The 23,063-nt window shown below is 40.7% G+C and overlaps 3 non-coding genes across 3 annotated transcripts; all 3 read left to right on the forward strand.

Annotated features, from left to right (window-relative positions):
* The first annotated feature begins 19,723 nt into the window (after positions 1–19,723).
* TRNAH-GUG (transfer RNA histidin (anticodon GUG)) lies at positions 19,724–19,796 on the forward strand. Its single transcript has one exon. It is a non-coding gene; the product is annotated as a tRNA-His (tRNA).
* An 809-nt stretch (positions 19,797–20,605) lies between these two features.
* TRNAT-GGU (transfer RNA threonine (anticodon GGU)) lies at positions 20,606–20,678 on the forward strand. Its single transcript has one exon. It is a non-coding gene; the product is annotated as a tRNA-Thr (tRNA).
* A 74-nt stretch (positions 20,679–20,752) lies between these two features.
* On the forward strand, positions 20,753–20,825 carry TRNAH-GUG (transfer RNA histidin (anticodon GUG)). The gene has a single exon. It is a non-coding gene; the product is annotated as a tRNA-His (tRNA).
* The last annotated feature ends 2,238 nt before the right edge of the window (positions 20,826–23,063 follow it).

Consider the following 23,063-nt stretch of genomic DNA (forward strand, 5'->3'; position numbering starts at 1 on the left):
GGAAGGCCACAGGTTCGAGACCGCGATGTTTTTTTTTTTTTTTTGCTTGGAACATGCAAAGACCTTTATAATTATCCGAACATTTGTGTCAAAGTCACATTATTTACATCCCCGTATCTCTGGTAGAACCAGAGTTACGAGCCTCCAGAATTTAGTCTAATGTATTTCCTATGGAGGGGTTTGTTTGTTTACGATTAGCTTAATTACTCGACTACTGTTTGTCGTAGCCCTAATTCTTAGTATGGCTAGATGGGGGACAAATTGGTCTATAACATACTCAAAGGACATCCCCGTATCTCCAGTAGAAACAGAGTTACGAGCCTGCAAAGTTTATTTTCAAAAATCAAAAGTAACCTTCTAACAATAAGTGAGACAAAAAATAAGTTGACGACGATATTCAGGTAGGCTCAAGTTTAAAGTATCCTTGTATGGGGAGCAAAGAGTACTATGACATATCCAAAGGAGATCCCAGTATCTCTTGTAGAACAAGACTTATGAGCCTCCAAAGTTTAGTGCAAAAATCATAAGTAACATAATAAAAATAAGTGAGACGATACCAAAGTTGACGAACATTTTGCTTAATATCTCGGCCCCTGTTTGTCGTAGCTCAATGTTTTTAGTATGGTTAGATGGGGGACAAATTGGAATAAAACATACTAAAAGGACATCCCCGTATCTCCAGTAGAAACAGAGTTACGAGCCTGCAAAGTATAGTCTAATGCATTTCCTATGGAGGGGTTGTTTGTTTACGTTTAGCTTAATTACTCGGCCCCTGTTTGTCGTAGCTCAATGTTTTTAGTATGGTTAGATGGGGGACAAATTGGACTATAACATATCCTAACGACATCCCGGTATCTCTAGTAGACACAGAGTTATGGGCCTGCAAAGTATGGTCTAATGCATTTTCTATTGAGGGGTTTGTTTGTTAATGTATTGCTTAATTACTTGACCCTGTTCTTTCGATTAAAAATAATAACATATCTTTAGTGTAGCGGTTATCGCATCCGCCTCACTCCCGGAAGGCCACAGGTTCGAAACCGCGAAGTTTTTTTTATAATTATCTGAACATTTGTGTCAAGGTCACATTATTTACATCCCCGTATCTCTGGTAGAACCAGAGTTACGAGCCTCCAGAATTTAGTCTAATGTATTTCCTATGGAGGGGTTTGTTTGTTTACGATTAGCTTAATTACTCGACTACTGTTTGTCGTAGCCCTAATTCTTAGTATGGCTAGATGAGGGACAAATTGGTCTATAACATACTCAAAGGACATCCCCGTATCTCCAGTAGAAACAGAGTTACGAGCCTGCAAAGTTTATTTTCAAAAATCAAAAGTAACCCTCTAACAATTAGTGAGACAAAAAATAAGTTGACGACGATATTGAGGTAGCCTCAAGTTTAAAGTATCCTTGTTTGGGGAGCAAAGAGTACTATAACATATCCAAAGGAGATCCCAGTATCTCTTGTAAAACAAGAGTTATGAGCCTCCAAAGTTTAGTGCAAAAATCATAAGTAACATAATAAAAATAAGTGAGACGATACCAAAGTTGACGAACATTTTGCTTAATATCTCGGCCCCTGTTTGTCGTAGCTCAAAGTTTTTAGTATGGTTAGATGGAGGACAATTTGGACTATAACACATCCTAAGGACATCCCCGTATCTCTAGTAGACACAGAGTTAGGGGCCTGCAAAGTATAGTCTAATGCATTTCCTATGGACGGGTTGTTTGTTTACGTTTAGCTTAATTACTCGGCCCCTGTTTGTCGTAGCCCAAAGTTTTTAGTATGGTTAGATGGGGGACAAATTGGACTATAACATATCCTAACGACATCCCGGTATCTCTAGTAGACACAGAGTTATGGGCCTGCAAAGTATGGTCTAATGCATTTTCTATTGAGGGGTTTGTTTGTTAATGTATTGCTTAATTACTTGACCCTGTTCTTTCGATTAAAAATAATAACATATCTTTAGTGTAGCGGTTATCGCATCCGCCTCACTCCCGGAAGGCCACAGGTTCGAGACCGCGAAGTTTTTTTTTTTTTTTTTGCTTGGAACATGCAAAGACCTTTATAATTATCCGAACATTTGTGTCAAAGTCACATTATTTACATCCCCGTATCTCTGGTAGAACCAGAGTTACGAGCCTCCAGAATTTAGTCTAATGTATTTCCTATGGAGGGGTTTGTTTGTTTACGATTAGCTTAATTACTCGACTACTTTTTGTCGTAGCCCTAATTCTTAGTATGGCTAGATGGGGGACAAATTGGTCTATAACATACTCAAAGGACATCCCCGTATCTCCAGTAGAAACAGAGTTACGAGCCTGCAAAGTTTATTTTCAAAAATCAAAAGTAACCTTCTAACAATAAGTGAGACAAAAAATAAGTTGACGACGATATTCAGGTAGGCTCAAGTTTAAAGTATCCTTGTATGGGGAGCAAAGAGTACTATGACATATCCAAAGGAGATCCCAGTATCTCTTGTAGAACAAGAGTTATGAGCCTCCAAAGTTTAGTGCAAAAATCATAAGTAACATAATAAAAATAAGTGAGACGATACCAAAGTTGACGAACATTTTGCTTAATATCTCGGCCCCTGTTTGTCGTAGCTCAATGTTTTTAGTATGGTTAGATGGGGGACAAATTGGAATAAAACATACTAAAAGGACATCCCCGTATCTCCAGTAGAAACAGAGTTACGAGCCTGCAAAGTATAGTCTAATGCATTTCCTATGGAGGGGTTGTTTGTTTACGTTTAGCTTAATTACTCGGCCCCTGTTTGTCGTAGCTCAATGTTTTTAGTATGGTTAGATGGGGGACAAATTGGACTATAACATATCCTAACGACATCCCGGTATCTCTAGTAGACACAGAGTTATGGGCCTGCAAAGTATGGTCTAATGCATTTTCTATTGAGGGGTTTGTTTGTTAATATATTGCTTAATTACTTGACCCTGTTCTTTCGATTAAAAATAATAACATATCTTTAGTGTAGCGGTTATCGCATCCGCCTCACTCCCGGAAGGCCACAGGTTCGGAACCGCGAAGTTTTTTTTTTTTTTTTGCTTGGAACATGCAAAGACCTTTATAATTATCCGAACATTTGTGTCAAAGTCACATTATTTACATCCCCGTATCTCTGGTAGAACCAGAGTTACGAGCCTCCAGAATTTAGTCTAATGTATTTCCTATGGAGGGGTTTGTTTGTTTACGATTAGCTTAATTACTCGACTACTGTTTGTCGTAGCCCTAATTCTTAGTATGGCTAGATGGGGGACAAATTGGTCTATAACATACTCAAAGGACATCCCCGTATCTCCAGTAGAAACAGAGTTACGAGCCTGCAAAGTTTATTTTCAAAAATCAAAAGTAACCTTCTAACAATAAGTGAGACAAAAAATAAGTTGACGACGATATTCAGGTAGGCTCAAGTTTAAAGTATCCTTGTATGGGGAGCAAAGAGTACTATGACATATCCAAAGGAGATCCCAGTATCTCTTGTAGAACAAGACATATGAGCCTCCAAAGTTTAGTGCAAAAATCATAAGTAACATAATAAAAATAAGTGAGACGATACCAAAGTTGACGAACATTTTGCTTAATATCTCGGCCCCTGTTTGTCGTAGCTCAATGTTTTTAGTATGGTTAGATGGGGGACAAATTGGAATAAAACATACTAAAAGGACATCCCCGTATCTCCAGTAGAAACAGAGTTACGAGCCTGCAAAGTATAGTCTAATGCATTTCCTATGGAGGGGTTGTTTGTTTACGTTTAGCTTAATTACTCGGCCCCTGTTTGTCGTAGCTCAATGTTTTTAGTATGGTTAGATGGGGGACAAATTGGACTATAACATATCCTAACGACATCCCGGTATCTCTAGTAGACACAGAGTTATGGGCCTGCAAAGTATGGTCTAATGCATTTTCTATTGAGGGGTTTGTTTGTTAATGTATTGCTTAATTACTTGACCCTGTTCTTTCGATTAAAAATAATAACATATCTTTAGTGTAGCGGTTATCGCATCCGCCTCACTCCCGGAAGGCCACAGGTTCGAAACCGCGAAGTTTTTTTTATAATTATCTGAACATTTGTGTCAAGGTCACATTATTTACATCCCCGTATCTCTGGTAGAACCAGAGTTACGAGCCTCCAGAATTTAGTCTAATGTATTTCCTATGGAGGGGTTTGTTTGTTTACGATTAGCTTAATTACTCGACTACTGTTTGTCGTAGCCCTAATTCTTAGTATGGCTAGATGAGGGACAAATTGGTCTATAACATACTCAAAGGACATCCCCGTATCTCCAGTAGAAACAGAGTTACGAGCCTGCAAAGTTTATTTTCAAAAATCAAAAGTAACCCTCTAACAATTAGTGAGACAAAAAATAAGTTGACGACGATATTGAGGTAGCCTCAAGTTTAAAGTATCCTTGTTTGGGGAGCAAAGAGTACTATAACATATCCAAAGGAGATCCCAGTATCTCTTGTAAAACAAGAGTTATGAGCCTCCAAAGTTTAGTGCAAAAATCATAAGTAACATAATAAAAATAAGTGTGACGATACCAAAGTTGACGAACATTTTGCTTAATATCTCGGCCCCTGTTTGTCGTAGCTCAAAGTTTTTAGTATGGTTAGATGGAGGACAATTTGGACTATAACATATCCTAAGGACATCCCCGTATCTCTAGTAGACACAGAGTTAGGGGCCTGCAAAGTATAGTCTAATGCATTTCCTATGGACGGGTTGTTTGTTTACGTTTAGCTTAATTACTCGGCCCCTGTTTGTCGTAGCCCAAAGTTTTTAGTATGGTTAGATGGGGGACAAATTGGACTATAACATATCCTAACGACATCCCGGTATCTCTAGTAGACACAGAGTTATGGGCCTGCAAAGTATGGTCTAATGCATTTTCTATTGAGGGGTTTGTTTGTTAATGTATTGCTTAATTACTTGACCCTGTTCTTTCGATTAAAAATAATAACATATCTTTAGTGTAGCGGTTATCGCATCCGCCTCACTCCCGGAAGGCCACAGGTTCGAGACCGCGAAGTTTTTTTTTTTTTTTTTGCTTGGAACATGCAAAGACCTTTATAATTATCCGAACATTTGTGTCAAAGTCACATTATTTACATCCCCGTATCTCTGGTAGAACCAGAGTTACGAGCCTCCAGAATTTAGTCTAATGTATTTCCTATGGAGGGGTTTGTTTGTTTACGATTAGCTTAATTACTCGACTACTGTTTGTCGTAGCCCTAATTCTTAGTATGGCTAGATGGGGGACAAATTGTTCTATAACATACTCAAAGGACATCCCCGTATCTCCAGTAGAAACAGAGTTACGAGCCTGCAAAGTTTATTTTCAAAAATCAAAAGTAACCTTCTAACAATAAGTGAGACAAAAAATAAGTTGACGACGATATTCAGGTAGGCTCAAGTTTAAAGTATCCTTGTATGGGGAGCAAAGAGTACTATGACATATCCAAAGGAGATCCCAGTATCTCTTGTAGAACAAGAGTTATGAGCCTCCAAAGTTTAGTGCAAAAATCATAAGTAACATAATAAAAATAAGTGAGACGATACCAAAGTTGACGAACATTTTGCTTAATATCTCGGCCCCTGTTTGTCGTAGCTCAATGTTTTTAGTATGGTTAGATGGGGGACAAATTGGAATAAAACATACTAAAAGGACATCCCCGTATCTCCAGTAGAAACAGAGTTACGAGCCTGCAAAGTATAGTCTAATGCATTTCCTATGGAGGGGTTGTTTGTTTACGTTTAGCTTAATTACTCGGCCCCTGTTTGTCGTAGCTCAATGTTTTTAGTATGGTTAGATGGGGGACAAATTGGACTATAACATATCCTAACGACATCCCGGTATCTCTAGTAGACACAGAGTTATGGGCCTGCAAAGTATGGTCTAATGCATTTTCTATTGAGGGGTTTGTTTGTTAATGTATTGCTTAATTACTTGACCCTGTTCTTTCGATTAAAAATAATAACATATCTTTAGTGTAGCGGTTATCGCATCCGCCTCACTCCCGGAAGGCCACAGGTTCGAGACCGCGAAGTTTTTTTTTTTTTTTTGCTTGGAACATGCAAAGACCTTTATAATTATCCGAACATTTGTGTCAAAGTCACATTATTTACATCCCCGTATCTCTGGTAGAACCAGAGTTACGAGCCTCCAGAATTTAGTCTAATGTATTTCCTATGGAGGGGTTTGTTTGTTTACGATTAGCTTAATTACTCGACTACTGTTTGTCGTAGCCCTAATTCTTAGTATGGCTAGATGGGGGACAAATTGGTCTATAACATACTCAAAGGACATCCCCGTATCTCCAGTAGAAACAGAGTTACGAGCCTGCAAAGTTTATTTTCAAAAATCAAAAGTAACCTTCTAACAATAAGTGAGACAAAAAATAAGTTGACGACGATATTCAGGTAGGCTCAAGTTTAAAGTATCCTTGTATGGGGAGCAAAGAGTACTATGACATATCCAAAGGAGATCCCAGTATCTCTTGTAGAACAAGACTTATGAGCCTCCAAAGTTTAGTGCAAAAATCATAAGTAACATAATAAAAATAAGTGAGACGATACCAAAGTTGACGAACATTTTGCTTAATATCTCGGCCCCTGTTTGTCGTAGCTCAATGTTTTTAGTATGGTTAGATGGGGGACAAATTGGAATAAAACATACTAAAAGGACATCCCCGTATCTCCAGTAGAAACAGAGTTACGAGCCTGCAAAGTATAGTCTAATGCATTTCCTATGGAGGGGTTGTTTGTTTACGTTTAGCTTAATTACTCGGCCCCTGTTTGTCGTAGCTCAATGTTTTTGGTATGGTTAGATGGGGGACAAATTGGACTATAACATATCCTAACGACATCCCGGTATCTCTAGTAGACACAGAGTTATGGGCCTGCAAAGTATGGTCTAATGCATTTTCTATTGAGGGGTTTGTTTGTTAATGTATTGCTTAATTACTTGACCCTGTTCTTTCGATTAAAAATAATAACATATCTTTAGTGTAGCGGTTATCGCATCCGCCTCACTCCCGGAAGGCCACAGGTTCGAAACCGCGAAGTTTTTTTTATAATTATCTGAACATTTGTGTCAAGGTCACATTATTTACATCCCCGTATCTCTGGTAGAACCAGAGTTACGAGCCTCCAGAATTTAGTCTAATGTATTTCCTATGGAGGGGTTTGTTTGTTTACGATTAGCTTAATTACTCGACTACTGTTTGTCGTAGCCCTAATTCTTAGTATGGCTAGATGAGGGACAAATTGGTCTATAACATACTCAAAGGACATCCCCGTATCTCCAGTAGAAACAGAGTTACGAGCCTGCAAAGTTTATTTTCAAAAATCAAAAGTAACCCTCTAACAATTAGTGAGACAAAAAATAAGTTGACGACGATATTGAGGTAGCCTCAAGTTTAAAGTATCCTTGTTTGGGGAGCAAAGAGTACTATAACATATCCAAAGGAGATCCCAGTATCTCTTGTAAAACAAGAGTTATGAGCCTCCAAAGTTTAGTGCAAAAATCATAAGTAACATAATAAAAATAAGTGAGACGATACCAAAGTTGACGAACATTTTGCTTAATATCTCGGCCCCTGTTTGTCGTAGCTCAAAGTTTTTAGTATGGTTAGATGGAGGACAATTTGGACTATAACACATCCTAAGGACATCCCCGTATCTCTAGTAGACACAGAGTTAGGGGCCTGCAAAGTATAGTCTAATGCATTTCCTATGGACGGGTTGTTTGTTTACGTTTAGCTTAATTACTCGGCCCCTGTTTGTCGTAGCCCAAAGTTTTTAGTATGGTTAGATGGGGGACAAATTGGACTATAACATATCCTAACGACATCCCGGTATCTCTAGTAGACACAGAGTTATGGGCCTGCAAAGTATGGTATAATGCATTTTCTATTGAGGGGTTTGTTTGTTAATGTATTGCTTAATTACTTGACCCTGTTCTTTCGATTAAAAATAATAACATATCTTTAGTGTAGCGGTTATCGCATCCGCCTCACTCCCGGAAGGCCACAGGTTCGAGACCGCGAAGTTTTTTTTTTTTTTTTTGCTTGGAACATGCAAAGACCTTTATAATTATCCGAACATTTGTGTCAAAGTCACATTATTTACATCCCCGTATCTCTGGTAGAACCAGAGTTACGAGCCTCCAGAATTTAGTCTAATGTATTTCCTATGGAGGGGTTTGTTTGTTTACGATTAGCTTAATTACTCGACTACTGTTTGTCGTAGCCCTAATTCTTAGTATGGCTAGATGGGGGACAAATTGGTCTATAACATACTCAAAGGACATCCCCGTATCTCCAGTAGAAACAGAGTTACGAGCCTGCAAAGTTTATTTTCAAAAATCAAAAGTAACCTTCTAACAATAAGTGAGACAAAAAATAAGTTGACGACGATATTCAGGTAGGCTCAAGTTTAAAGTATCCTTGTATGGGGAGCAAAGAGTACTATGACATATCCAAAGGAGATCCCAGTATCTCTTGTAGAACAAGAGTTATGAGCCTCCAAAGTTTAGTGCAAAAATCATAAGTAACATAATAAAAATAAGTGAGACGATACCAAAGTTGACGAACATTTTGCTTAATATCTCGGCCCCTGTTTGTCGTAGCTCAATGTTTTTAGTATGGTTAGATGGGGGACAAATTGGAATAAAACATACTAAAAGGACATCCCCGTATCTCCAGTAGAAACAGATTTACGAGCCTGCAAAGTATAGTCTAATGCATTTCCTATGGAGGGGGTTTGTTTCGTTACGTTTTGCTTAATTACTCGGCCCCTGTTTGTCGTAGCTCAATGTTTTTAGTATGGTTAGATGGGGGACAAATTGGACTATAACATATCCTAACGACATCCCGGTATCTCTAGTAGACACAGAGTTATGGGCCTGCAAAGTATGGTCTAATGCATTTTCTATTGAGGGGTTTGTTTGTTAATGTATTGCTTAATTACTTGACCCTGTTCTTTCGATTAAAAATAATAACATATCTTTAGTGTAGCGGTTATCGCATCCGCCTCACTCCCGGAAGGCCACAGGTTCGAGAACGCGAAGTTTTTTTTTTTTTTTTTTGCTTGGAACATGCAAAGACCTTTATAATTATCCGAACATTTGTGTCAAAGTCACATTATTTACATCCCCGTATCTCTGGTAGAACCAGAGTTACGAGCCTCCAGAATTTAGTCTAATGTATTTCCTATGGAGGGGTTTGTTTGTTTACGATTAGCTTAATTACTCGACTACTGTTTGTCGTAGCCCTAATTCTTAGTATGGCTAGATGGGGGACAAATTGGTCTATAACATACTCAAAGGACATCCCCGTATCTCCAGTAGAAACAGAGTTACGAGCCTGCAAAGTTTATTTTCAAAAATCAAAAGTAACCTTCTAACAATAAGTGAGACAAAAAATAAGTTGACGACGATATTCAGGTAGGCTCAAGTTTAAAATATCCTTGATGGGGAGCAAAGATTACTATAACATATCCAAAGGAGATCCCAGTATCTCTTGTAGAACAAGAGTTATGAGCCTCCAAAGTTTAGTGCAAAAATCATAAGTAACATAATAAAAATAAGTGAGACGATACCAAAGCTGACGAACATTTTGCTTAATATCTCGGCCCTTGTTTGTCGTAGCTCAATGTTTTTAGTATGGTTAGATGGGGGACAAATTGGACTATAACATACTCAAAGGACATCCCCGTATCTCCAGTGGAAACAGAGTTACGAGCCTGCAAAGTATAGTCTAATGCACTTTCTATGGAGGGGTTTGTTTGTTCACGTATTGCTTAATTACTTGACCCTGTTCTTTCGATTAAAAATAATAACATATCTTTGGTGTAGCGGTTATCGCATCCGCCTCACTCCCGAAAGGCCACAGGTTCGAAACCGCGAAGTTTTTTTTTTTATTGGAACATGCAAAGATCTTTATAATTATCCGAACATTTGTGTCAAGGTCACATTATTTACATCCCCGTATCTCTGGTAGAACCAGAGTTACGAGCCTCCAGAATTTAGTCTAATGTATTTCCTATGGAGGGGTTTGTTTGTTTACGATTAGCTTAATTACTCGACTACTGTTTGTCGTAACCCTAATTCTTAGTATGGCTAGATGTTGGACAAATTGGTCTATAACATACTCAAAGGACATCCCCGTATCTCCGGTAGAAACAGAGTTACGAGCCTGCAAAGTATAGTCTAATGCATTTTCTATGGAGGGGTTTGTTTGTTCACGTATTGCTTAATTACTTGACCCTGTTCTTTCGATTAAAAATAATAACATATCTTTAGTGTAGCGGTTATCGCATCCGCCTCACTCCCGGAAGGCCACAGGTTCGAAACCGCGAAGTTTTTTTTTTTGCTTGAAACATGCAAAGACCTTTATAATTATCCGAACATTTGTGTCAAGGTCACATTATTTACATCCCCGTATCTCTGGTAGAACCAGAGTTACGAGCCTCCAGAATTTAGTCTAATGTATTTCCTATGGAGGGGTGTGTTTGTTTACGATTAGCATAATTACTCGACTACTGTTTGTCGTAGCCCTAATTCTTAGTATGGCTAGATGGGGGACAAATTGGTCTATAACATACTCAAAGGACATCCCCGTATCTCCAGTAGAAACAGAGTTACGAGCCTGCAAAGTTTATTTTCAAAAATCAAAAGTAGCCTTCTAACAATAAGTGAGACAAAAAGTAAGTTGACGACGATTTTGCGGTAGCCTCAAGTTTAAAATATCCTTGATGGGGAGCAAAGATTACTATAACATATCCAAAGGAGATCCCAGTATCTCTTGTAGAACAAGAGTTATGAGCCTCCAAAGTTTAGTGCAAAAATCATAAGTAACATAATAAAAATAAGTGAGACGATACCAAAGCTGACGAACATTTTGCTTAATATCTCGGCCCTTGTTTGTCGTAGCTCAATGTTTTTAGTATGGTTAGATGGGGGACAAATTGGACTATAACATATCCTAACGACATCCCGGTATCTCTAGTAGACACAGAGTTATGGGCCTGCAAAGTATGGTCTAATGCATTTTCTATTGAAGGGTTTGTTTGTTAATGTATTGCTTAATTACTTGACCCTGTTCTTTCGATTAAAAATAATAACATATCTTTAGTGTAGCGGTTATCGCATCCGCCTCACTCCCGGAAGGCCACAGGTTCGAAACCGCGAAGTTTTTTTTTTTGCTTGAAACATGCAAAGACCTTTATAATTATCCGAACATTTGTGTCAAGGTCACATTATTTACATCCCCGTATCTCTGGTAGAACCAGAGTTACGAGCCTCCAGAATTTAGTCTAATGTATTTCCTATGGAGGGGTGTGTTTGTTTACGATTAGCATAATTACTCGACTACTGTTTGTCGTAGCCCTAATTCTTAGTATGGCTAGATGGGGGACAAATTGGTCTATAACATACTCAAAGGACATCCCCGTATCTCCAGTAGAAACAGAGTTACGAGCCTGCAAAGTTTATTTTCAAAAATCAAAAGTAGCCTTCTAACAATAAGTGAGACAAAAAGTAAGTTGACGACGATTTTGCGGTAGCCTCAAGTTTAAAATATCCTTGATGGGGAGCAAAGATTACTATAACATATCCAAAGGAGATCCCAGTATCTCTTGTAGAACAAGAGTTATGAGCCTCCAAAGTTTAGTGCAAAAATCATAAGTAACATAATAAAAATAAGTGAGACGATACCAAAGCTGACGAACATTTTGCTTAATATCTCGGCCCTTGTTTGTCGTAGCTCAATGTTTTTAGTATGGTTAGATGGGGGACAAATTGGACTATAACATACTCAAAGGACATCCCCGTATCTCCAGTGGAAACAGAGTTACGAGCCTGCAAAGTATAGTCTAATGCACTTTCTATGGAGGGGTTTGTTTGTTCACGTATTGCTTAATTACTTGACCCTGTTCTTTCGATTAAAAATAATAACATATCTTTGGTGTAGCGGTTATCGCATCCGCCTCACTCCCGAAAGGCCACAGGTTCGAAACCGCGAAGTTTTTTTTTTATTGGAACATGCAAAGATCTTTATAATTATCCGAACATTTGTGTCAAGGTCACATTATTTACATCCCCGTATCTCTGGTAGAACCAGAGTTACGAGCCTCCAGAATTTAGTCTAATGTATTTCCTATGGAGGGGTTTGTTTGTTTACGATTAGCTTAATTACTCGACTACTGTTTGTCGTAACCCTAATTCTTAGTATGGCTAGATGTTGGACAAATTGGTCTATAACATACTCAAAGGACATCCCCGTATCTCCGGTAGAAACAGAGTTACGAGCCTGCAAAGTATAGTCTAATGCATTTTCTATGGAGGGGTTTGTTTGTTCACGTATTGCTTAATTACTTGACCCTGTTCTTTCGATTAAAAATAATAACATATCTTTAGTGTAGCGGTTATCGCATCCGCCTCACTCCCGGAAGGCCACAGGTTCGAAACCGCGAAGTTTTTTTTTTTGCTTGAAACATGCAAAGACCTTTATAATTATCCGAACATTTGTGTCAAGGTCACATTATTTACATCCCCGTATCTCTGGTAGAACCAGAGTTACGAGCCTCCAGAATTTAGTCTAATGTATTTCCTATGGAGGGGTGTGTTTGTTTACGATTAGCATAATTACTCGACTACTGTTTGTCGTAGCCCTAATTCTTAGTATGGCTAGATGGGGGACAAATTGGTCTATAACATACTCAAAGGACATCCCCGTATCTCCAGTAGAAACAGAGTTACGAGCCTGCAAAGTATAGTCTAATGCATTTTCTATGGAGGGGTTTGTTTGTTCACGTATTGCTTAATTACTTGACCCTGTTCCTTCGATTAAAAATAATTACATATCTTTAGTGTAGCGGTTATCGCATCCGCCTCACTCCCGGAAGGCCACAGGTTCGAAACCGCGAAGTTTTTTTTTTTGCTTGAAACATGCAAAGACCTTTATAATTATCCGAACATTTGTGTCAAGGTCACATTATTTACATCCCCGTATCTCTGGTAGAACCAGAGTTACGAGCCTCCAGAATTTAGTCTAATGTATTTCCTATGGAGGGGTGTGTTTGTTTACGATTAGCATAATTACTCGACTACTGTTTGTCGTAGCCCTAATTCTTAGTATGGCTAGATGGGGGACAAATTGGTCTATAACATACTCAAAGGACATCCCCGTATCTCCAGTAGAAACAGAGTTACGAGCCTGCAAAGTATAGTCTAATGCATTTTCTATGGAGGGGTTTGTTTGTTCACGTATTGCTTAATTACTTGACCCTGTTCCTTCGATTAAAAATAATTACATATCTTTAGTGTAGCGGTTATCGCATCCGCCTCACTCCCGGAAGGCCACAGGTTCCAAACCGCGAAGTTTTTTTTTTGCTTGGAACATGCAAAGACCTTTATAATTATCCGAACATTTGTGTCAAGGTCACATTATTTACATCCCCGTATCTCTGGTAGAACCAGAGTTACGAGCCTCCAGAATTAAGTCTAATGTATTTCCTATGGAGGGGTTTGTTTGTTTACGATTAGCTTAATTATTCGACTACTGTTTGTCGTAGCCCTAATTCTTAGTATGGCTAGATGGGGGACAAATTGGTCTATAACATACTCAAAGGACATCCCCGTATCTCCAGTAGAAACAGAGTTACGAGCCTGCAAAGTTTATTTTCAAAAATCAAAATTAACATTCTAACAATAAGTGAGACAAAAAATAAGTTGACGACGATATTCAGGTAGCCTCAAGTTTAAAGTATCGTTGTATGGGGAGCAAAGAGTACTATAACATATCCAAAGGAGATCCCAGTATCTCTTGTAGAACAAGAGTTATGAGCTTCTAAAATTTAGTGCAAAAATCATAAGTAACATAATAAAAATAAGTGAGACGATACCAAAGTTGACGAACATTTTGCTTAATATCTCGGCCCCTGTTTGTCGTAGCTCAATGTTTTTAGTATAGTTAGATGGGGGACAAATTGGACTAAAACATTCTCAAAGGACATCCCCGTATCTCCAGTAGAAACGGAGTTACGAGCCTGCAAAGTATAGTCTAATGCATTTCCTATGGAGGGGTTGTTTGTTTACGTTTAGCTTAATTACTCGGCCCCTGTTTGTCGTAGCCCAAAGTTTTTAGTATGGTTAGATGGGGGACAAATTGGACTATAACATATCCTAAGGACATCCCCGTATCTCTAGTAGACACAGAGTAATGGGCCTGCAAAGTATAGTCTAATGCATTTCCTATGGAGGGGTTGTTTGTTTACGTTTAGCTTAATTACTCGGCCCCTGTTTGTCGTAGCTCAATGTTTTTAGGATGTTTAGATGGGGGACAAATTGGACTATAACATATCCTAAGGACATCCCGATATCTCTAGTAGACACAGAGTTATGGGCCTGCAAAATATAGTCTAATGCATTTTCTATGGAGGGGTTTGTTTGTTAACGTATTGCTTAATTACTTGACCCTGTTCTTTCGATTAAAAATAATAACATATCTTTAGTGTAGCGGTTATCGCATCCGCCTCACTCCCGCAAGGCCACATGTTCGAAACCGCGAAGTTTTGTTTTTTTGCTTGGAACATGCAAAGACCTTTATAATTATCCGAACATTTGTGTCAAGGTCACATTATTTACATCCCCGTATCTCTGGTAGAACCAGAGTTACGAGCCTCCAGAATTTAGTCTAATATATTTCCTATGGAGGGGTTTGTTTGTTTACGATTAGCTTAATTACTCGACTACTGTTTGTCGTAGCCCTAATTCTTAGTATGGCTAGATGGAGGACAAATTGGTCTATAACATACTCAAAGGACATCCCCGTATCTCCAGTAGAAACAGAGTTACGAGCCTGCAAAGTTTATTTTCAAAAATCAAAAGTAACCTTCTAACAATAAGTGAGACAAAAAGTAAGTTGACGACGATATTGCGGTAGCCTCAAGTTTAAAGTATCCTTGTATGGGGAGCAAAGAGTACTATAACATATCCAAACGAGATCCCAGTATCTCTTGTAGAACAAGAGTTATGAGCCTCCAAAGTTTAGTGCAAAAATCATAAGTAACATAATAAAAATAAGTGAGACGATACCAAAGTTGACGAACATTTTGCTTAATATCTCGGCCCCTGTTTGTCGTAGCTCAATGTTTTTAGTATGGTTAGATGGAGGACAATTTGGACTATAACATATCCTAAGGACATCCCCGTATCTCTAGTAGACACAGAGTTATGGGCCTGCAAAGTATAGTCTAATGCATTTCCTATGGACGGGTTGTTTGTTTACGTTTAGCTTAATTACTCGGCCCCTGTTTGTCGTAGCTCAATGTTTTTAGTATGGTTAGATGGGGGAAAAATTGGACTATAACATACTCAAAGGACATCCCCGTATCTACAGTAGAAACAGAGGTACGAGCCTGCAAAGTATAGTCTAATGCATTTTCTATGGAGGGGTTTGTTTGTTCACGTATTGCTTAATTACTTGACCCTGTTCTTTCGATTAAAAATAATAACATATCTTTAGTGTTGCGGTTATCGCATCCGCCTCACTCCCGGAAGGCCACAGGTTCGAAACCGCGAAGTTTTTTTTATAATTGTTGTAGTTTTCTATTTGATTATCTTAATAAACGTTTGTGCATAATAAAAGATTTATTTGTCACGATAAAAAGTACGCGTTGTTACATGGTAGCTGATCTTAAGAGAAGTGCTTCCTTGAAATATATCTACCGATAAGGAAGACTCGGTTTCACTCTTGTTTTATCTTATGCCAATAGATAAAATATTTTTTTAACTAACATAGTTTTTTACATTATACAACAAGCTTTTTTTTTTTTTTTTTTATACGGTCTATGCAGGTGAGAACCACGCCGGGGTTTTCAATGGTCGTCCATACGATGAAGTGGGTGTCTTGACAATTGTTTGTGGGAAAGGTGGTACGGTTGGTGGTCGAGATTTTATTAGAGCAGTTTGTTGTGGGATCATCCTTGGCCCGGTTTCATCACGTGTTGACGTCTCTTGCAGGGATTGTCTTGATGGGTTCACGATGTGTGATTCTAAAGGGTGGTTAGCATCTAATTCATGGATATCAGGAAGATAAGGTAGGATAGATGATCGCTGGGAGTGATCTGTCAATGCACTGGAAGATCTCGGAGACGTCGTCTCTGTCACAGCGACAGGTTTGTACGCATAATGACCCACTTTAGGGGTTTTGTTGAAAGCTTCTTCAAGGAGGTTAGCACATGAGTTGTTTTGAAATCTTTGTGCGTTAATCCTTCTCGGAATTTCTGGCTTATTTTGATTGTCGGGTTTTCGTTGAATTTGAGGGCGAAGGTGAATTCTTGATCGCCGGAAAATTTGATTTTGTTCCGTTTCTATGATGTAGGAATCTGGGGAGGTAGCTTTTTGGAGTATTATTGCTGGTTTCTAAGAACGTGTTCCCACGAAGTACCAGACTTTCTCCCCTATCTCGAGTGGACGTAGATTTCTATGCGGTTTTGTGTCAGCATGTCTTTGCATGGTGAACTGTCTGTGTTGTAGTCCAGATATGATTTCTTGTGTCGGAAAATTCGGGTTGAGTGATGCGTCATTCATTGTGATGGGACTACGAAGTTTTCTCCCCATTAGCATTTCTGCAGGTGTGAGAAGATTTTCCAATGGAGTCGTCCGGTATTCTAGCAAGATTTGATTGAGGTCTTTGCCTTCAGGTTGCGATTTAGCTAGGTAGCTCTTTAGCGTTTGGACCATGCGCTCTGCTAATCCATTACTTTGCGGGTGATAAGGACTCGATGTGATTTGTTCCACGCCCCATTTTTCGAGAAATTTCGTAAACATGTATGAGGAGTAGGGTGGTCCATTGTCCGACTGAAAACGTCTTGGAATGCCATGGCGGGCAAAATTTGGTGTTAGGAACTTGATGACAGCTTCAGCATTCGTAGTTGTCAATTCTTGGGCTTCTACATATTTCGAAAAGTGGTCAATCAGAAGAATATAGTTTTTAGAGCGGAATTTGAACAGATCAGACGAGACCGTGTGCCATGGATGTGGTGGAATTGTCAAGGGATGTAAAGGCATCGCAGTGTTTGCGCGTTCTCTTTCCTTGCAAACGGGGCAATTTGCTATAAATCTGGTAATGTCGGCAGTCATTGTCGGCCAGTATACATTCATTTTGGCTTTTGCGAGACAAGCTGTAACACCTTGATGTATGGCGTGTATCTGCTTCATAGTGTCTCCTTGTAATATTGCCGGAACCAACAGACGATCGCCTCTGTATAGGAGTCCGTTCTGTGAGTGTATTTCCTCCTGTAGTGCCCAGAATGCCCTTACGCCAGGAAGACGGATTGACTTGTGATGCAAGGGCCAGCCATTTTCCACGTAGCTTTGAATCTGTTGCAGGTCAGGATCTTGATTTGTTGCGTGTTGGAACTTGCGGAGTCGGTCATCGGAAAGAGTGGTCAGAGTATATATTGTTGCAGCTGGACCTTCCAAAAAGTCCGTTGTCATTGTGCAGTTGGGTTGTGGTACTCTCGAGAGGGCGTCAGCGATGAAAAGCTTGGTACCAGGAACATAAATTAATGTCGGGTCATACCGCGCCAACCGCAATGTTAGGCGCTGGAGCCTTGGAGAGAGAAGATGGAACGGCTTCCGGATAATGGCAAGCAGCGGCTTGTGGTCTGTCTGCACTGTTAGTGGGGCGGCTGCCACATAATAATGAAAGTGTTCGCATGCATATAATATGGCGAGCAGCTCCTTTTCAATTTGAGCGTAGCGCGTTTGTGCGGATGTAAAGGTCATCGACGCGTATTCAATAGGTTTGCCTTGCTGCAGAAGTACGGCACCAATTCCATGTTGACTAGCGTCGACGGATACAGTGTTATGTAGTTTGGGATTGTAAAATGTTAACACTGGCGCTTAAGTGATGGCTTGTTTCAAGTCGTCATAAGCGTCTTGGTGGGTTTCGTCCCATCGAAATACTGTGTCTTGCTTGAGAAGAGGCCGTAGGGGAGCAGTTCGTTCGGAATATCCAGAAATATAATTTGCCATGAAGTTAACCATGCCCAGAAATCTTAGTAGTGCCGGTTTGTCCGCTGGTGGTGGTAGTTCTCTGATCGCTCCAACCTTCTCCGGATCAGTTTCGACGCCCTTGGGAGATATGATATGACCGAGATATTTGATGCGGGTAACGGCTAGTTGGATCTTTTTGGAATTAAACATCAGTCCTTTTCTTTGCGCCCGTTCCAATACTGTATATAGGATTTTGTTGTGCTCTGCTTCGTTTGAACCGTGTATAAGGAAGTCGTCTGTGGCAATTCGTGTTCGAGGTATATCGCCAAATATAGAATTCATTATCCTTTGGCAGTATTCAGAAGCAGTGGATATCCCGTAGGGTAGACGCGTGAATCGGAAATTTCCAAATGGCGTTGCAAAGGTGCACATTCGAGAGCTCTCTGGTGTAAGTTCGATTTTCCAAAAGGCCGATTTGGCATCCAATGCGGTGAAAACTTGGGCGTCAGATAACTCAGAGAAGATTTGTTGGGATGTTGGCATGGGATAGTGTTCTCTTAATAGTGCCTTGTTCAAATTGCGCGGATCCAAACAAATGCGGATGTCATTGCCTGGTTTGGGAACCACTACCATTGGATGAAGCCATTCTGTGTGTTCGGTGACAGGAACTATGACCTGAGCAGCGACCATGCGTTGTATTTCGGCTTCAACCCGTGGAATCAGTTGGATCGGGATTTTGCGGGCTGGGATCGCATCCGGGCGAAGTTTCATGTGATGTTGTCCCGGGAGTTTTCCTACCGTGTCAAAAACATCAGGGAATCTCTTCATTATTTCTTGTGGCGTACCTGACAAAAGGTTGAAGGTTCGAGCCCACCCGGGAGCGGTGTTGTGAGGTCTCAGATGTGACGTAAGAAGTCAAGGTTTTTCCACAATACCTGACGACCATTTAATATTTGGGCTTCCGAGGCGCAATGGTTAGCGCGTTCGGCTGTTAATCGACTGAAAGGTTGGTGGTTCGAGCCCATCTGGGAGCGGTGTTGTGAGGTCTCAGATGTAACGTAAAAAGTCAAGGTTTTTCCACAATACCTGACGACCATTTAATTTATGGGCTTCCGTGGCGCAATGGTTAGCGCGTTCAGCTGCAATTCAGAAGACTGGTTGTTTGAGCCCTCCCTGGAGCGGTGTTGTGACGTCTCAGATGTAACGTAAAATGTCAGAGTTTTTCCACAATACCTGACGAACATTTAATTTTTGGGCTTCCGTGGCGCAATGGTTAGCGCGCTCAGCTGTTATTCAAAAGGTTGGTGGTTCGAGCCCACCCGAGAGAGGTGTTGTGGGGTCTCAGACGTAGCGTGAAAAGTCAAAACTTTTCCACAATACCTGACAACCTTTTAATTTCTTGGCTTCCGTGGCGCAATGGTTAGCGCGTTCGGCTGTTAACCAATAGGTTGGTGGTTCGAGCCCACCCGGGAGCGGTGTTGTGTGATCTCAAATGTAACGTAGAAAGCCAAAGTTTTTCCACAATACCTGACGACCATTCAATTTTTGGGCTTCCGTGGCGCAATGGTTAGCACGTTCGGCTGTTAACCAATAGGTTGGTGGTTCGAGCCCATCCGGGAGCGGTGTTGTGGGATCTCAAATGTAACGTAGAAAGCCAAAGTTTTTGCACAATAAATGACGACCATTTAATTTTTGGGCTTCCGTGGCGCAATGGTTAGCGCGTTCGGCTGTGAACCAATAGGTTGGTGGTTCGACCCCATCCGGGAGCGGTGTTGTGAGGTCTCAGATTTGACGTAAAAAGTCAAGGTTTTTACACAATACCTGACGAGCATTTAACTTTTGGGCTTCCGTGGCGCAATGGTTAGCGCGTTCGGCTGTTAACCAATAGGTTGGTGGTTCGAGCCCATCCGGGAGCGGTGTTGTGAGGTCTCAGATGTGACGTAAAAAGTCAAGGTTTTTACACAATACCTGACGAGCATTTAATTTTTGGGCTTCCGTGGCGCAATGGTTAGCGCGTTCAGCTGTTAATCGAAAGGTTGGTGGTTCGAGCCCACCCGGGAAAGGTGTTGTGGGGTCTCAAATGTAACGTAGAAAGCCAAAGTTTTTCCACAATACCTGACAACCATTTAATTTCTGAGCTTCCGTGGATCAATGGTTAGCGCGTTCGGCTGTTAACCAATAGGTTGGTGGTTCGAGCCCATCCGGGAGCGGTGTTGTGTGATCTCAAATGTAACGTAGAAAGCCAAAGTTTTTCCACAATACCTGACGACCATTTAATTTTTGGGCTTCCGTGGCGCAATAGTTAGCGCGTTCGGCTGTTAACCAATAGGTTGGTGGTTCGAGCCCATCCGGGAGCGGTGTTGTGAGGTCTCAGATGTGACGTAAAAAGTCAAGGTTTTTACACAATACCTAACGAGCATTTAACTTTTGGGCTTCCGTGGCGCAATGGTTAGCGCGTTCGGCTGTTAACCAATAGGTTGGTGGTTCGAGCCCATCCGGGAGCGGTGTTGTGAGGTCTCAGATGTGACGTAAAAAGTCAAGGTTTTTACACAATACCTGACGAGCATTTAACTTTTGTGCTTCCGTGGCGCAATGGTTAGCGCGTTCGGCTGGTAACCAATAGGTTGGTGGTTCGAGCCCATCCGGGAGCGGTGTTGTGAGGTCTCAGATGTGACGTAAGAAGTCAAGGTTTTTACACAATACCTGACGAGTATTTAACTTTTGGGCTTCCGTGGCGCAATGGTTAGCGCGTTCGGCTGTGAACCAATAGGTTGGTGGTTCGACCCCATCCGGGAGCGGTGTTGTGAGGTCTCAGATGTGACGTAAAAAGTCAAGGTTTTTACACAATACCTGACGAGCATTTAACTTTTGGGCTTCCGTGGCGCAATGGTTAGCGCGTACGGCTGTTAACCAATAGGTTGGTGGTTCGAGTCCATCCGGGAGCGGTGTTGTGAGGTCTCAGATGTGACGTAAAAAGTCAAGGTTTTTACACAATACCTGACGACCATTTAATTTATGGTTAGCGCGTTCAGCTGCTATTCAAAAGACTGGTGGTTTGAGCCCACCCGGGAGCGGTGTTGTGACTTCTCAGATGTAACGTAAAATGTTAGAGTTTTTCCAAAATACCTGACGAACATTTAATTTTTGGGCGTCCGTGGCGCAATTGGTTAGCGCGTTCAGCTGTTAATCGAAAGGTTGGTGGTTCGAGCCCATCCGGGAGAGGTGTTGTGTGGTCTCAGATGTAGCGTAAAAAGTCAAAACTTTTCCACAATACTTGACAACCATTTAATTTCAGAGCTTCCGTGGCTCAATGGTTAGCGCGTTCGGCTGTTAACAAATAGGTTGGTGGTTCGAGCCCATCCGGGAGCGGTGTTGTGACGTCTCAAGACGACGTCAAAAGTCAAGGTTTTTCCACAATACCTGACGACCATTTAATTTTTGGGCTTCCGTGGCGCAATGGTTAGCAAGTTCAGCTGCTATTCAAAAGACTGGTGGTTTGAGCCCACCCGGGAGCGGTGTTGTGACGTCTCAGATGTAACGTAAAATGTCAGAGTTTTTCCAAAATACCTGACGAACATTTAATTTTTGGGCGTCCGTGGCTTAATGGTTAGCGCGTTCGGCTGTTAACCGAAAGATTGGTGGTTCGAGCCCATCCGGGAGAGGTGTTGTGACGTCTCAAGATGACGTCAAAAGTCAAGGTTTTTCCACAATACCTGACGACCAATTAATTTTTGGGCTTCCGTGGCGCAATGGAGATACGGGGATGTCCTTTGAGTATGTTATAGACCAATTTGTCCCCCATCTAACCATACTAAAAACATTGAGCTACGACAAACAGGAGCCGAGATATTAAGCAAAATGTTCGTCAACTTTGGTATCGTCTCACTTATTTTTATTATGTTACTTATGATTTTTGCACTAAACTTTGGAGGCTCATAACTCTTGTTCTACAAGTGATACTGGGATCTCCTTTGGATATGTTATAGTACTCTTTGCTCCCCATACAAGGATACTTTAAACTTGAGGCTACCTCAATATCGTCGTCAACTTATTTTTTGTCTCACTTATTGTTAGAAGGTTACTTTTGATTTTTGAAAATAAATTTTGCAGGCTCGTAACTCTGTTTCTACTGGAGATACGGGGATGTCCTTTGAGTATGTTATAGACCAATTTGTCCTTCATCTAGCCATACCAAGAATTAGGGCTACGACAAACAGTAGTCGAGTAATTAAGCTAATCGTAAACAAACAAACCCCCTCCATAGGAAATACATTACACTAAATTCTGGAGGCTCGTAACTCTGGTTCTACCAGAGATACGGGGATGTAAATAATGTGACCTTGACACAAATGTTCGGATAATTATAAAAAAAAACTTCGTGGTTTCGAACCTGTGGCCTTCCGGGAGATACGGGGATGTCCTTTGAGTATGTTATAGTCCAATTTGTCCCCCATCTAACCATATTACAAATAATGAGCTACGACAAACAAGGGCCGAGTAATTCAGCTAAACGTAAACAAACAACCCGTCCATAGGAAATGCAGTAGACTATATTTTGCAGGCCCATAACTCTGTGTCTACTAGAGATACGGGGATGTCCTTAGGATATGTTATAGTCCAAATTGTCCCCCATCAAACCATACTAAAAACTTTGGGCTACGACAAACAGGGGCCGAGTACTTAAGCAAAACGTAACGAAACAAACCCCCTCCATAGGAAATGCATTAGACTATAGTTTGCAGGCTCGTAACTCTGTTTCTATTGGAGATACGGGGATGTCCTTTGAGTATGTTATAGTCCAATTTGTCCCCCATCTAACCATACTAAAAACATTGAGCTACGACAAACAGGGGCCGAGTAATTAAGCTAAACGTAAACAAACAACCCGTCCATAGCAAATGCATTAGACTATACTTTGCAGGTCCATAACTCTGTGTCTACTAGAGATACGGGGATGTCCTTAGGATATGTTATAGTCCAAATTGTCCCCCATCTAACCATACTAAAAACATTGAGCTAGGACAAACAGGGTCCGA

The sequence above is a fragment of the Phalangium opilio genome, unplaced genomic scaffold (genome assembly GCF_054372755.1).
Source record: "Phalangium opilio isolate 3A_F unplaced genomic scaffold, DU_Popi_V2 ptg000101l_1, whole genome shotgun sequence".
Lineage (NCBI taxonomy): Eukaryota > Metazoa > Arthropoda > Arachnida > Opiliones > Phalangiidae > Phalangium > Phalangium opilio.